Source organism: Euprymna scolopes, chromosome 25 (assembly GCF_053919585.1).
Source record: "Euprymna scolopes isolate OS-2025 chromosome 25, ASM5391958v1, whole genome shotgun sequence".
Taxonomy (NCBI): domain Eukaryota; kingdom Metazoa; phylum Mollusca; class Cephalopoda; order Sepiida; family Sepiolidae; genus Euprymna; species Euprymna scolopes.
The window spans coordinates 3,057,162-3,072,951 of record NC_136506.1 but is presented as its reverse complement, the minus strand read 5'-3'; positions in this window follow the sequence as shown (position 1 = coordinate 3,072,951).

Below are 15,790 nucleotides of genomic sequence, written 5' to 3'. Positions count from 1 at the left end.
GGTAGAAATGAAAATGTAGTCTAACACTTACATTTGGAACACTGACAGAATATTAGACTTCTGCTCATATCATGGATTCTGCATTACTAACACATTTTTCAATGCAAAGCTACAACAAAGAATCTCATGGCAAAATTTAAGGATAGGCACTGAAACTAGCTAGACCCTATTATCAGCAGACGTGCCTTTCTGAACTTAGAAGCTTTAACAGAAGCTACCACGGTGCCGATTGCACCACAGACCACACTATCTTATGCTGTAAGACCGAACTTAAACCAAAAATATACACCGAGCAAGACAAAAAGCAAAAGCAAAATACATAACACTGAAATGAGAAAAGGGAGAAAGGTCACAGTGTCTAGCCTACTGTTGAACGATGCGCTTGTTGGTTCACTCCAGAGAAAACACCAACAAGTAGCGGACCTGGCTTTGATACACTATCTACACCAGTGCTGTTAAAACATTTGGAAAAACCTCCGCATCAAGGCTTAAAATTCCTCTTAGCCATCAAGGTTAAACGATTAGTCTTCCTAGCATATAAGGAACGCTCATCTTTCAATTCCGTACAGTCCCTCCGGGCAGGAAGATCCAATGTACAAAAAAATTGTCAGACTATGCGCAAACTAGCTCAGGCTCAGTGAGAAAATCCAAGCAGCCTCGGTCACAGGAACCATCAAAGCAGGAAGACATATCGCGGCCAAACCAAAAGCAAATGTGCCCCTTTAAAATCTCTTAACGAAGAGACGATCACAGATACTGGGATGCAAATGGAACGAAAATAGCAGTAGGGGAGTTGTCGTGTTTGATTGAAGAAAGTTTATTTCTAGCATATTCAAAATTATGTTGGCATAGTTAAGCATATTTCGATGACCACGTGGTACACTTGATCTAGAAAAAATTTTGGAAGTATCGTTTGTTTTACGTAAGAATTGGTGATATTAGATCGCACAGTTCTTGTATTTTGCCGCCAGAGAAATTATAGTGATTAAAGAATGTTTTACAAGACTATACACTCTCATCAAGAGAGATATTTGTTTGCATAGCTGATACGTCAAAAAGAAATAAAATATTTAATGCACAAGATTGTCCATTGTTCTGATAGTCTTGAGAAAATATAAGATGGCATTGATGTAGCCAGCGATGCTAGATAATAAGGGGGTAAAAATGTGGGCTACACATCCAGAGATATATTCTAATAGTTTTCCAACACCAGCTATTATAGCTCTGTCAGGTATGAAATGTTCAGGGATAAAGCTAATTAGTAGATATTGTCGAAGTGAAGGGCCAGCGTTTTAGTCTATCTGTTGTTACGGTGGTAGCGAAAGTGTTTATCATAAGTCTGTTGAGTTGAGTATAATAAACAACTAGGAGGGTTTTTTTTGTGTTTTATAAGCAGCCCATAAGCATGATGTTACTGTTCTAGAAGAAAATCTAGAACAATATATATATATATATATATATTCATATATATATATGTATATATATATATATATATATAAATTAGCCCCAAATAAATTTTCTATAATAAGCAAATGTTAGTAAATGCTTTACGTGATTAAGAAGAACAAATTATAGAATTAAATATAAAGATTAGTAGTAAAGTTACATAGGAACTTTATTGAAGCTAAATCCCACCCCCACACAGTAGAGATCCCTAGATGCAAAATATCCTTCTACTCCAGTAGTTTCTTCCCCAGAACCGCTAGACTCTGGAATTCCATTCCAGGATCAAGCTTCCCAAACTGTACTGACATGCAGAAGTTCAAGTGTAACGTGAACCGACATCTTGCTGCCCAAATCCCTACATAGTGCCCCCGTAGTTGCTGACCCTGATAGTAGCCCCCTACACCTGAGTGGCAATGTGCCTTGTTTGGGGTGAAATGTAATAAAAAAAATTTTAAAAAAAACTTCTTTTTGTTAAACTCTGGCTTCAGGAAGAATCATGGAGATTCGTTGATGTCTAACCAACGAGTTGAGCGCTGCCGATTGTCGTAAAAAACAATTTCCATTGCATATTACAAGCTGTTCGATGAACATATCGTTCTTCTTAAGTAAAAAAGAGGACACTCTATAACAGTGTTTATTTGGTTGTCGTTACATTTATGGGATACTCAATTATCAAGTCTATCATCTAGTAGATGGTCTGCAACAAAAAAAAGGAAACCGTTTTTTTATCAAAAGGAAGTTGAATCATACCGTCTTTATTAGAGCGACTATTTTACACGCGTCGGTCCCCAGAAAGTTAAGTCAGTAATAAAACACTGTTATTGAAAACAAGAGAAATAGATGGAAACTGACTAGATTAGATAAAATATTTCGCGACGGTATTTGTCTTTGTCAATAACATTGTTTTCTGAGTAAAGACCATTATTTTCTTCTAAAAACATTATGGTTCATTCCAAATTACATCTGAAAATGACAAATTCTTCTCAGAGAGTAATTTGTTTAATTTCCGCCCGTAAAACAGACCGTATCATTATAAATAAGTACGGTGTTAAACAATGATGACTGATGGGGGAACAAAACGCAAGATATATGAGTTTCGACAAATACAGAAAAAAAAAGCAATTAGGTACGTGTATCTCATTTTCAATGTTCGTTATGAACTTTGTAATTTGCATTATTTCAAGTGGTAAGTACAGAGACGTATATTCCGTTTTCTACTTGAAAATTTACAGACATTAGCATGAGAATTACACGCACGGTACAGAAGCAGCAATTAATCTAGGCATAGTAAAACCGGATTACTCCGAAGGAGGAAGTTTCATAGGAATAAGGAATCAATAACTGCATGTATATTGCTGAAATATGTTCTGTAGTTGCTGCAAGAATGTGTTAGCGTCCAACTACATACAGCGCTTGTTACTACAAAATGTTCACCCATTTGGTAGTGGTCAGAGTGGACCTTGCTTAACTTTAGTGATCTAATGAGAACCGATGTTTTAACGTGATTATTGCGTACACTTGATTTACTAGGAATAGGTTTTCATCGGCTGGGCAATTGCTTTTCAGGTTGATATTTATAAATCATTTTTTTCATGGGAGTCACCACTTATCAAGGCCAGGAAGCCCACGGGGATAAGGGTTATTGCGTGTACAGTAGTCAATGGGATAGTATCGTAGTAATCGTTAGTAATGGAGACTTGATAAAGTGTCTTACTTACTTGTTTATCAGAAATTTTTTATGCTAGACTTGAAGGCATCCCAGTTGTAGTCAGGTGGGAAACTGGTAAACGGAAGAGAATTCCACAGGCATGCACTTCTAAGAAAGAAATAGTTGTACTATTTGTTCTAATGTTTCAGTAAAATTTGATTTAACGGCTCCAACTTTTTAGATGAAATTTCGTTGTTTGTATAATTTGAATTCATCTGGCTACTGTTTTCATCTGTATTGTCAGCTTCACAACATATTATAGCCGACCTTCTTCATGTCTATATGCTGCAAGGAAACGTGATTCATTAGGTGGAGTATAATCTATTGTAAAAGTGATATTCTCCTGAAGGTTGATAGTTCAATTCTCAGCAATCTGAAAATACAATTGCTAATTACATATGACCTCTATTCGGTCATTGATGGCGGAAAAAGAGCATGCTACACGGATTCCGTTCGAAATTTCGCCACAACTCAAAATGCGACAGAAATATTCCGAGTTCGACAAGGTAGACCTGGAGAAGGTAGGAGATTATACCGACCAAAATGTCGGGAAAATGACAATCAAGAAACGCACAGTAGTGTGTAGAATCGAATTATACAAACAAAATGTTTATTTTTTTAATTCTTTAAAGAAGTTAAATTAAAAGTGTTTTTTTTTTGCGAAATAAGTAATGACTAATACCATTTTTGCGAAACAATCATTCATTTTAAGTAGGAATTATAATTAATTTTCTTTTTAAATGTTTTAGTAAAAAATTATTTTAACTCTGGTGCACGTAAAGTCTAGAAACTTAGAGTGTAATTTTTAAGGTGTTATTGCTTTTTTTTTCTAAATAACACTTCTATAACAGTGATTTATGACAGATTGTCGATTGTGTTATAAGGTTTGGAAACGCGATGTAAGACGTATATGAAACTCTTAAATATTTTGTTTTGTTTTTTAAAGAGTGGATATTTCTAGAGTCAATAATCTTCATGCAAATACCTTACGTAAAAAAAGTATTTTACCTATTCATGAAATGTATATAAATTGCTTGTTAAAGGTTTATGAATTTTCAACAAACGTCTGTTATTGCGTAATATAACGTAAGAAGATTGTTGTTTGTATTGGAAGCAGGAACAAAATTCTAATAAACGGTAGAATATCAATTTCGAACAGAGAGGATTAATATTATCATTATGATGACAAAACTGTTTAAACTTTGTCTTAAGGAGAATTGCTTCCCATCACACTGGAAAATCTCCTCAGTATGCCCTGTATTTTAGAATTAAGATGATTGCTCATCCCCCTCTCAGTACAGGCCAATAAGTCCCCTGTGCGTCATGAGTAAGCTGCAGGTATCTGTGTTAAATAGAGAAGTAATCCACTTCAGCAAAAATAACTTTCTTAGTGACACACAATATGTTTTCCGTTCTGGTAGATGTACAGCAGATGTGCTTACAGTTATATCTTATAGGATTAGTGAATCTATCGACAGAGGCAACCTTTCTAGTACAATTGCTCTAGACATATCAAAGGCTTTCGATGGGTATGGCATAAAGGTTTACTTCACAAGATTTCAAGCTATTGTATAGCTGGAAATGTCTTCTCAATTATTAAGTCATTTCTCTCTGATTGGTTCATAAGAGTAGTAGTTGATGGGCAAAAATCAGGAGCTCAAAGTATTAATGCTGGAGTCCATCAGCGGCCCATCCTGGGCCCAAATCTCTTCCTGATTTACATTAATGATCTTACAAATCACATCCTTACATCATTCGTAGACCTTTATGCTGATGACACTACCATATATTGTAGCACATCTAGAACAGTAAACGGCCAAGTTCTCCCCGATTCTCTCTCCCCTGGTACTGAGCACGTGGTACAATGGGGAAAGGAGTGGCTGGTTACTTTTAATCCATCGAAAACCAAGCTTTTGTCTTTACATCATCAGCGTTCTGATCCCCATCTGGTATCAATTGAAATGAATGGCTCTCCTCTTGACAATTTTCTGGGCTTGAGCTTTACTCCTGATCTTAAATTGAACAAGTACATCAAATCTGTTGCCAAGGCCGTTGGAAAAATGATGGCATCCTTCTATCGCTCCAGAAGATATCTCACTGCTGATGCATTTCTCTATCTATATAATAGTCAGGTACGTCCAAGGATGGAATACTGTTGCAACATCTGGACAGGAGCTGCTAGAAAGGTCTTGTCCTGCCTTGACAGAGTTAAAAACAGACTTCGTAGCCTCGTAGGAGATGTCCTGTTCTTTTCGCTGCAACCTCTATCTGACAGAATAGATGTTGCGAGTTTGTCTCTGCTTTATCGGTATTTTCATGGAAAGTGTTCGACTGAGCTTCAATCGATGGTACCCCCTCGCCACACTTTTACAAGAAACACTCGTCTAGCTGAAACCACTATCAATATTTCCCCCACTCTTTCCTGTTCCTAAACCTAAACGTAAATTCCATGAACAAAGCTTCTTTCTTAGAACTGAACACCTATGGAATTGTATTTCGTTTTCCTGCTTTCCAGCTGACTAAAATATGGTTGTCTCCAAGTCCAACGTAAACAAGTTATTAATTAGCCGTTCCACTTAAATTAACAAATTTACCGAATTTCCATTACTAACGATTGCTATATTGTCCACTTTCTACTGTACACTCTTTAATCCTTATCCTCGAGTTGTCTCTGGGCATTGATAAGTGGTTATGCCTATGTAAATCTCTCTCTCTCTCTCTCTCTCTCTCTCTATATATATATATATATATATATATATATATATATATATATATATATATATATGTTATTATGACCTATCATGTATATTAACATAAGTTTCCTGTTTTTAACTTTGCTTCGTAATGTTTATTGGAGCACAACCACCTTTTGGCTTGTTGTGGGTTTTGTTTTCTATATGGTTATCTAATTCCTTCTCAGTAAAATTGGGGCAGTGTTGTTCAACACCTGTAGCAATCTTACATGGTACAATGCGAAAAGACAAATGAACACATTAATAGAAATGTACTGGGAATGAGATAAATTTTGGTGGCAATCAAAGACAGTCGCCAGGCTTGTCTATTGAAAGACCAAAAGCAACGTATGTGACTACACAAAAGATAGCTCGTGTTCTGGAAAAAATATCTAATAAAGTTTAAAGTCGTATGCGTTACAATGGCAAACATTTTTCGAAAAGAATGAATTAAATAAATTTCAATATTCCTGGTTACGAAAATAATGTTGGTTTGAAGTATGCCAGAACATCATAAATAATCAGGATTGCTTAAGAGTTTTCTCTCTCTCTCTCTCTCTCTCTCTCTCTCTCCCTTCACCTGTTTCACTGTCTCTCTCACTCTCTATCTATCTATCTATATATCTATATATATACACTTGTGCCCGATATTATTCATACCCCCCTTGAAAATTGAGTTTATTAGGTGTAACTTTTGTAAGAATTTATTGTTTACGTCCATATTGATACATATTCTTATTAAACCTCTTCTGATCATTTTCGTCATTTTAAAATCTCGGGATACTTGTAATAAAAGAAATATACAGCTATTTATAAAATCTGCAATGTTCAAAAATAATCATACCCCCTTATTTTTTCAGTATTAATCGAGTTTCTGACTGCTTGTTTTGTGTTTGATTCTTATTTTGAATGCTTTTATACAATCTTTGATTAATTTCATTTAGTTTTTTGCATTTTTCAGAAATTAAAATGATATCAACTGAAAACCAATAAAAGAATAAAAATTATTAGAATGGGGAAGAAAAAAGAGCTTAGTAATGATCTTAGGACTAAAATTGTGAATTCACATAAGGATGGTTTAGGTTACAAGTCAATTTCCAATAAATTTGAGGTCCCTACAGCAACAGTACAGAGCATCATCAAAACATTCCAGAGCAACCACACAACAAACAACTTGATTGGTAGAGGAAGGAAAAGGAAACTGTCTGCTAGAGCCACCAGGAATATTGTAAGAAGTGTTAATGCAAATCCAACCACCACTACTAAGGACATTTTAGAAAATCTGGAGTCTTCTGGCATAAAAATATCAAGGCAAACATTGCAAAGGACTCTGCATGAAAATGGTCTGAAAGGAAGAAGACCAAGAAGGACTCCATTGCACACCGGAAAACACCTTGCAGCACGTCTAAAGTTTGCTAGGACCCATGTGAATTCTCCAGAGTCCGTTTTCTCAAGTATTTTGTGGACTGACGAAACAAAAATTGAATTGTTTGGCCATATGGATGCTTCTTACGTTTGGAGGAAGAAAGGAGAAGCTTACAACCCAAAGAACACCATACCCACGGTGAAACATGGTGGTGGTAGCCTAATGTTTTGGGGCTCCTTTTCGGCTAGTGGTCCAGGTAGTTTGGTCAAGATAAATGGAACCATGAAGAAGGAGCAATATTTGGAGATACTCCAGAAAAACATTGGACAGGATGCGGAGAAGCTCCATTTAGGACCAAACTGGGTCCTTCAACAGGATAATGATCCAAAACATACTGCCAAAATAGTCAAGAAATGGTTTGAGGATAATCAAATTAATGTTTTGGAATGGCCTAGCCAGAGTCCCGACTTGAACCCTATCGAAAACCTCTGGCATATATTGAAAACTGAGGTTAAAAAGCGGAAACCTAGAAATTTGAGGGATTTGGAGAACTACTGCATTGAAGAATGGTCAAAAATCAGTGTTGATGCTTGTAAAAACCTTGTTGATAAATATCCCAAACGGTTACAGGCAGTTATTAAGAATAAATGGCATGCTATTGACTATTAGTAAGAGAGGTATGAATAATTTTGAACTAGTGCCATTATTGTTTTTCTTTGTATAATGTTTCAAACTTGCATAATTTATTTATTTGTTGAGTTTAAATTAAATGCTTATGCTTGATTTATTGTTTGAAATCCCTTTAATATTGTCTACCTTCTGGTTTGAGCAATATTCTTATAGAAATCTCAAAGATCCGAGGGGTATGAATAATATCGGGCACAAGTGTATATATATATGTGTGTGCGTGTGCGTGTGTGCTACTATGTGCATATCACAATTTTAGACGAAAGATACAGCAACATTTAGACCGTTTACTATTTTACATGGTAGTAACCACTTATCAAGGCCTAGAAGACACTTGGGGTAAAGGTTATTGCGTGTAGAGTAATCCATGGGATAATATCGTAGTAATCATTAGTAATAGAGATTTTATAAAGTGTCTGACTTAAAGGAGCAGTTTGTCACGAATTTGTTTATGTTGGACTTGAAGGCATCCAAGTTGTAGTCAGGTTGGAAACAGCAAAAGGAGCATAGGTCCACAGGCGTGCACGCTTTGTTCATAGAACCTTCGCTTTCGTTTAGGCAGAGATAAAGAGTGGGGGAGATTATTGACAGTGGTTTCAGCTCGACAGGTGTTTTTTTCTTGAAATATTAGAAAGGGACGACCAGAGAAGTGAGCTCAGACGAGCACGTGCCATGGAAATAACGATAAAAAAGACAGGCTCGTAACGCCTATTCTTTAGGAGAGAGGTTGCAAGGAAGAGAAAGGGGCATATAAGCCACGAAGCCTATTTTGTACTCATTAAAGGCAGAACAGGCTGCTTTTAGAAGCTCCTGGCCAGATGTGGCAGAAGTACACTATCATCCGACGCACTTTGCTTTTATATTGCTAGCCAGTGAGATATCTTCTTTAGCGGTAGAAGGATCCTACCATTTTCACAACGACCTTGGCAACAGACTTGATGTACGTGTTCCATTTTAGATGAGGAGTAAAGTTCAATCCTAGATCTTGTCAAAACATGGAGCCTCCTTAAGATGAGAACCATGCATTTCAATTGAAGCCAAATGGGGATCAGAGCGTTGATGATGTAAAGATAGGAGCTTGGTTTTAAACACATTAAAAGTAACCAGATACTCCTTTCCCTATTGTATCACGCCCTTAAGACTCCAAGAAAACTTTGTCATTTGCGGTCTTTGATGTGTGTCCATAGATGTTTGTGTCATCAGCATAGATGTCAACGAATGATTTAAGTATGTGTTTTGGGAGATCATTGATGTAGATCAGGAAGAGAGTTGGCCCAGGATGGACCCCCTGAGGGACTCCAGCATTGATACTGTGGGCCTCTGATTTCTGCCTATCAACCACTACTCTTATGAGCCTATCAGAGAGAAACAATTTAATAATTGAGAAAACATATCCAATCATACCTAGCTGGAAATAGTGTGAAGTAGACCTTGATGCCATAACTTATCGAAGGCGTTTGATATGTCAAGAGCAATTGCCTCGAAATAAAGTCTTTGTCGAGAGATTCACTAATCCTATGAGCTATTACCCTTAGTACATCTGCTGTAGATCTAGCAGAACGGGAACCGTATTGCATGTCACTAAGAAGGTTATTTCTGCTGAGGTGCTTGAATACTTCTTTATTTAATATGGATAATAGCAACTTACTCATTACACACAGAAGACTTATTGGTCTGTACTGAGAGGGAGATGGCTTATCACATGGGTTCTTAAATACAAGGCAAACTGATGAGGTTTTCCTGAGTGGTGTGACGCACTTCTCTTAAGGCAAGTATTAAATAGTTTTGTAAGTATGGGCCAACTTCTGGTTGAACCTTTTTCAACAATATAATTGGAATGCCGTCAGGGCCAGTTCCTTTACTTGAATCAACGTTCTTGATTAGCTTGACGACCTCACTCACGGATATTTGTATGTTGCATAGCGTGTTGTTTGTTACAGGAGGAAATACGGGGAGGTCATGGCCTTCGTCGCATAGGGGAGAATTAGCTAAAACGTTCTTGGCAAATAGTTTGGTCTCGTCAGGTCCATTGATAATGGTTGAGATAGAATGCACGCTTCTGATCAGGATCCTGTTTGCTATTTGCCAAATCTAGTGGGAACCAAGCCGCTGCTCAGCTATTTAGGATATAACGGAATGGACATATATCTCCCTTGCATTTTTTCTTACTCTTTTACAGTTGTTGCTGGCAGTCCTGAAAGCAGCTTTAGTTTCAGTACATCCATTATTTTGGTAGGTATGGGAAAAGTGATTTCTGTGCGCAATGGCAGCAGCAGATTATGGGGAGAACCATTGCTTGCTTTTAATTTTTTTTTAAATATTTTGGGTTGTATGAATCGGTCTAGGTCTACAATCATCCATTCCTTCAGGTCTTAACTATAGAGGACACATCTTTTTTTTTAACATGGAATACAGAGGTAGATCAGATATAAATGTGCGGAAGTTATCCCAGTCAACCATAGAGTATCGATATACAGTACGGTGGTGAGGTACGTCTGAAGACTTATTACATTTCATTTTTATCTTAACTGATACAAAACGAGTGGTTGGAGGACCCCAGAAGATATAGAACGGAACATGATATAAGCTCAGGGGAAGTTGTGAAGAAAGGTCTTGAAGGTTTGCATACTGACCGGCAGTATCGGGCACACGGATGGGTTCTGGGACAATCTGAGTGAGGCCCTAGGCAATGGAAAGTTATTTATGGAAGTGTGATAATTGGGCGTTATTAAGTACATGATCATTATTAAATAATATATTAATCCCTATGAAAATTAACATTGCATAAAACGGATACAACAACACTATGCTCGCTGAAACCGTTCTTACCAAAAACCTACACACAATTCCAGCCATACCGCTTACAGAGTTTTTGAAAAATGTTTTAAAATAAATGTTGTATTTTGTTGACGAAACGTTATTAATACCTACGAATCTTTGATCGTGCATCGTACGTATACCGAACACCCAGATAATTTTTAGCCAAATCCGTCTACAGTAATGATTAAATTTTACTCTGCCTTTAAGAGTATTTTTATAATGTGCTTATATTACATAATAATATTCTCTCCAATTTAATCTTTTTGTTTTATTTTTTCAGTTAGTAGATATAATGTAAACACCCACATTCCTAGTTAAACTTTTAAAATTATCAGCTTCGCATTTATTTGATGTATTCGGGAAACACAAACTATCAATCATATAATGAATTTATATTTCTCAAACTTTAAACTTCTCCACAGTACAATAAGATACTGTTTAATATTAATTAAACAGGCATTATGTTAAAAAATAGTATACGGTCATTTTATCAGATTAATCGAATATATTAATGTCGTATTGTTCGGTATATCTTTTTTTTACAAGGATGTCACCACTTATCCAGGCTCGGAAACCACTCAGGGATAAGGGTTATTGCATGTACAGTACGTTGTACGTTAGTGTTGATAGTTCATAAAGTGTCTACTTAAGGGGGCGGTTCATCAGGAATTTGTTTACGTTGAATTTTAAGACATTCAAGTTGTAGCCAAGTGGGAAACAGAGAGACGGAATAGAGTTCCACTGGCGTGATGTTCTAAGAAAGAAGCTGTGTTCATGGAATCTTCGTTTTGATTTAGGCACAAATAGAGAGTGGGGAATTTTTTTGACAGTGGCTTCAGCTAGACGGGTGTTTTTTGTAAAAGATTGGCGAGGGGGCAGAGATTGGAGCTCAGACGAGCACTTGCCATGGAAATAACGGTAAAACAACGACTGGCTCGCAACGTCTCTTCTGTGGGAGAGAGGTTGCAGGGAAGAGAAAAGGGCATCCCTCACTAGGGCCAGTTTATTATCAAAATGTTTATTATAATGGATAGTGTCTTTATAAGCGGACCTGATCGTGAAAAGTCTGCTCGTTATTTATTCCACATTCAAAGTTCAAAGCGAATTATTTGAATATATTGCTCAATAACAACGTATTGTTTGTTGAAATGAAAGATCTGCTGTAGTGTTTTACGACATGTCAAGTGTAATCAGTGCAGTTATATGACAAGTAAAAGCTGAAGTAATTCGTTGTTTACATCGGAAGAATTGTTGTGTGAATAAATTATATTGGTGTCAGTTAGGACATATAAACACATCGCATAAAATTGTTTAATGTTATTTGTTCTAATGCATTAAGAAAAAGGTTCAATTGAAGACATTAATAAAACCCTGGCAGATATTCCCAAGCATTAGTTTGGCATTGTAAAATTCAGTAGGATCAAAACATCTCTTACGAATTGAAATTGTGGCATTGAAATCAGAACCACATAAAAGTCACGGTTTTGTGAATGACTTTTCTACAGCTTGTCTTTACAGTAGAGTTTACGCGAGTTCGGGAAATTTTCTAATGTGCTAACTTCTGTTGCTGAGGGGAAAATATTTTAAACATTCAACTCAACTATAGAGGAAAATGAAATACGACAACGTTTGTTCCTTTAAATGAATTCCGGGTGAAAAATATATGTTAAATGTAGTCTAACCCCTTAACACAATGGCAACGTAAAAGAGGCAAACTATTAACGTCTACGTTTAGCAATATATAAACAAAAGTTGTTGTTCCTTTAAATTCATTCCATGAAGGTAAACTCATTATGTTTTTGCTGTATAATAGTTCGACTTACGTAAGAAAAATTCGTGTAGAAAAACGTGTTATCGTAAATAACTGAAACATATTTTAATATTGAGTTCGCTGATATGCTAAGAGTTGTTGTGAACCGTGTACCACGTAATACATAATTAGGCTTTATGCTAAAAAATGGGAATACGATTAAAAACTACAGACGATAATAATCTAAAATTAAGATTTTATGAATTTTTTTCTCTAAAATTAATTTGACAGATAAGGTATTGCACTCATACTATTTCTTAATGAGACATTTTTACTGTGTTCAAGCTATCTGCATGAGATGATATTTAATGCGGAACGATTATCAACTCATAAAATAATGATTTTTCTTTTCCAACGAGCCACAATTAGGAGATTTTTTTAATTTTTTTACGCTCATCTTACTTAAAAGGACCATAACACTATCTATTGCACATAAAATTCCACCAGAGCGGTTATTATGAGATTAAAAAGGATTACAATATTATATATATATGTGTGTGTGTGTGTGTGTGTATATATATATATATATATATATATATATATAAATATATATATATATATATATGTGTGTTTTTTGTTTTTATTTTTGCGATACGTTTTGAGTGAATTCAATTGTTTACGAAAGTGCATTTTTTACCTAAATGCGAGTTGGGAATAATTTTTCCTTTAACCAATTTGGAACCCCCATATGGGAAGCGGTATGTATATTATTTTTAAAATATAATTATCCACTGACACGTGTTTCGTCGTCTTCGACTCATCAGAGTGGCTGATATATATATATATATATATATATATATATAGGTCATCCACATATAGTACTGTTTCGCTGTTTCACAGCTCATCAGTGCGGCGAGACTGTCTACAGCCAGAATTGGAACCCGACTGTGAAATGACAGTCAAGGCTTCTCACCAGTGCGCTATACGGATGCTGCTCTGTAGGTAATGAATTAACGATCTTTTGACATCGTCCAAATGCCTCCGTTTGATGGGCTTACACAAAGAGCATTGTTTTATACACTAATGGCAGTTTGTATATCACATCGCAATATTCTCAACTCAAAATAAGGAGTATTATATTAATCCTCAAGCCAGAATCGAAACCCGACTGTCCAATAACATTCGAGGATTTATATATATATATATATATATATATATATATATATATATATATATATATATATTCCGTTTCACCTATATTATACAAGGGTCTTTCTTTCTTTCCTTCTGGAAAATCTACAACAGTGTAGTAAATAATGGGCAATCAACAATTCCCCCACTATCCATAATCATGAGGTTGTTTGCTCAGCAACTGAGAAGGCTAACATGCTTGCCAGTCGGTTTGCCTCCGACTCCACACTGGACCCTGCTAACCACCCTTTCACGGACTTTCCTTTGCGGACAGACGCCATACTAGATGATCTGAAAATCACCCCTGCTCAGGTGCATGCCATTATAAAATATATTGACACGTCAAAAACATGTGGACCTAAGATCATCCCAGCTCTTCTACTTAAAATGTGCTACGCCGAAGTAGCTTCAATCTTCTCCAAACTTTACAACAAATGCTTAATGAATCTTGCTTTCCTGACTGCTGGATAACTGCTTCTGAGGTACTAGGTTTCAAGAATTCTGGCGAAAGAACTGACCCAGTAAATTACCGCGCCATTAGCCTCCTCCCACTTTTTGACCCCAAAATGAAGTCCATAATTAACAAAGTTATAGTCCATCACCTTACAGATACTAAACTTCTGACCGACCAACAATATGAATTTAGGATAGCCTGTTCCACAGCAGACATTCTAACTGTAATCTCTGAGCGTATATACCATTAACTTGACAAAGCAGGCGAGGGTGGAGCGATAGCTCTAGATATATAGAGGCTTTTGACAGGGTATGGCATGAAGGTCTGCTCAGGAAAATCAGATCATACGGCATCACTGGAAGAATACTTAACATAATAAATCCTTCTTAAATAAGAGAAACATCCAGGTTGTCCTCGATGGTCGTACATCCAAACAATATGATCTAAATGCGGGAGTACCTCAGGGGTCTATCCTTGGACGTGTATTATTCCTAATATTCATAAATGACCTCCCGGACAAAATTGTCTGTGAGATGGGAATATATGCTGATTACAATCGCTCTATAACAGACACGACAGGAAAACAAATGAACACATATCTAAAGAAATGGCAGAAACACTAGAGGATGACCTCCAATCTGGAGTGGAATGGGGACAAAAATGGATGGGCACATTCAATGCTGCCAGGAGTAAACTTGTTCCCTTCAATAACTACAAGAAACCTTCTCTACCACCAATAGCAATACCCAAAGACTTTGTATGTATAAAACCACGTCTTTTAAATTCCTCGTCCTAACGTTCGTAGGTAACATGAGTTGATCAATTACATTGAGAGCACTGTCAGGGACGCTGCGAAAAAGGTAGGTTCTCGTTTCTGTGCTAGAAAGCTACTACGCCTGAAAGTATCCTGTACCTCTATAAGGCCACCATTCGCCCATGTATGGAGTATTGTTGTCATATTTGGGCCGGTGCATCTGTTGTTAGTCTCTCGCTCCTTGACAAGGTTCAAAAGAGAGTCGCCATACCGAATAGGTCCTGAACTGCCATCCAAGCTTCAGCCTCTGTCCCATCGACGTAATGCTGCATCCCTTTGCCTGTTCATGAAGTACTTTAACGGGGAATGTTCCGACGAACTGCTAGCACTTTTACCCCCTCTACGTAAATACCCACGACAAACCCGACAAGCAGCAAAATCCCAGCCCTTCACAGTAGAGATCCCTGGATGCACGTGAGCCTTCTACTCCAGTAGTTTCTTCTCCAGAACCGCTAGACTTTGGAATTCTATTCCAGGTTTTTACTTCCCCAACTGTACTGACCTGCAGAAGTTCAAGTGTAACGTGAACTGATATCTTGCTGTCCAACTCCCCACATAGTACCCCTGTAGCCTTTGTCCCTAATAGTAGTCCTCTACATCAAAGTGGCAATGCGTATTGTTTAGATGAAAATATAATAAATAAAAACTAAATTTCAATACTTTATATATATATATATATATATATATATACGTTTATTTCATTTAATCACATGAATTAATATACGAAGATATAAGCTATGCTCAGTTTGTTCTATATTTACTTCAACAGTGCCTAATACGTAGGTAGAGCAAGGTAGTAAGTTATGAAAAAAATATATGGCA